Source organism: Triticum dicoccoides, chromosome 5A (assembly GCF_002162155.2).
Source record: "Triticum dicoccoides isolate Atlit2015 ecotype Zavitan chromosome 5A, WEW_v2.0, whole genome shotgun sequence".
Classification (NCBI taxonomy): domain Eukaryota; kingdom Viridiplantae; phylum Streptophyta; class Magnoliopsida; order Poales; family Poaceae; genus Triticum; species Triticum dicoccoides.
The window spans coordinates 3,180,688-3,182,806 of NC_041388.1; positions in this window are offsets into that span (position 1 = coordinate 3,180,688).

Genomic DNA, 2,119 nt, shown 5'->3' on the forward strand with positions numbered 1-2,119 from the left:
TGAAGAACTTGTCGGAGACTTCATATCTCTCGACCCGGGCATGAGCTTGGAAAACCATTTTCAGCTCTTCGAACATCTCATATGCTCCGTGTCTCTCAAAACGCTTTTGGAGCCCCGGTTCTAAGCTGTAAAGTATGCCGCACTGAACGAGGGAGTAATCATCAGCACGTGACTGCCAAGCGTTCATAACGTCTTGGTTCTCTGGGATGGGTGCGTCACCTAGCGGTGCTTTTAGGACATAATCTTTCTTGGAAGCTATGAGGATGATCCTCAGGTTCCGGACCCAGTCCGTATAGTTGCTGCCATCATCTTTCAGCTTAGTTTTCTCTAGGAACGCGTTGAAGTTGAGGGAAACATTAGCGTGGGCCATTTGATCTACAAGACATAGTGTAAAGATTTTTAGACTAAGTTCATGATAATTAAGTTCATCTAATCAAATTATTCAATGAACTCCCACTCAGATAGACATCCCTCTAGTCATCTAAGTGAAACATGATCCGAGTCAACTAGGCCATGTCCAATCATCACGTGAGACGGACTAGTCAACATCGGTGAACATCTTCATGTTGATCGTATCTTCTATACGACTCATGCTCGACCTTTCGGTCTTCTGTGTTTCGAGGCCATGTCTGTACATACTAGGCTTGTCAAGTCAACCTAAGTGTATTGCATGTGTAAATCTGGCTTACACCCATTGTATTCGAATGTTAGAATCTATCACACCCGATCATCACGTGGTGCTTCGAAACAACGAACCTTCGCAACGGTGCACAGTTAGGGGGAACACTTTCTTGAAATTATCATGAGGGATCATCTTATTTAAGCTACCGTCGTTCTAAGCAAATAAGATGTAAAACATGATAACATTACATGCAATCAAATAGTGACATGATATGGCCAATATCATTTGCTCCTTTTGATCTCCATCTTCGGGGCTCCATGATCATCGTTGTCACCGGCATGACACCATGATCTCCATCATCATGATCTCCATCATCGTGTCTTCTTGAAGTTGTATCGTCATCTATTACTTCTACTACTATGGCTAACGCTTTAGCAATAAAGTAAAGTAATTACATGATGTTTATGTTGACACGCATGTCATAAATAAATAAATAAAGACAACTCCTATGGCTCCTGCCGGTTGTCATACTCATCTACAGGCAAGTCGTGATTCCTATTACAAGAACATGATCGATCTCATACATCACATATATCATTCATCACATCCTTTTGGCCATATCACATCACACGACACATGCTGCAAAAACAAGTTAGACGTCCTCTAATTGTTGTTGCAAGTTTTTACGTGGCTGCTATAGGTTTCTAGCAAGAACGTTTCTTATCTACGCCAAAACCACAACGTGATATGCCAATTTCTATTTACCCTTCATAAGGACCCTTTTCATCGAATCCGATCCGACTAAAGTGGGAGAGACAGACACCCGCCAGCCACCTTATGCAACTAGTGCATGTCAATCGGTGGAACCAGTCTCACGTAAGCGTACGTGTAAGGTCGGTCTGGGCCGCTTCATCTCACGATGCCGCCGAATCAAGATAAGACTAGTAACGACAAGAAAATTGACAATATCGACGCCCACAACTGCTTTGTGTTCTACTCGTGCATAGAAATTACGCATAGACCTAGCTCATGATGCCACTGTTGGAGAACGTAGCAGAATTTTAAAATTTTCTACGCATCACCAAGATCAATCTATGGAGTCATCTAGCAACGAGGGAGAGAGGAGTGCATCTACATACCCATGTAGATCACGCACGGAAGCGTTCAAGAGAACGGGGTTGATGGAGTCGTACTCGTCGTGATCCAAATCACCGATGACATAGCGCCGAACTGACGGCACCTCCGCGTTCAACACACGTACGGTTGGGAAGACGTCTCCTCCAACTTGATCCAGCAAGGAGGAAGGAGAGGTTGATGAAGATCCAGCAGCACGACGGCGTGGTGGTGGAAGCAACGGTGATCTCGGCAGGGCTTCGCCAAGCACAGGGAGACGGAGGAGTGTCACGGGGGGGAGAGGGAGAGGCCAGGGGCTAGGGTGCGGCTGCCCTCCCTCCCCCCACTATTTATAGGACCCCTAGGGGGGCGCCGGCCCTAGGA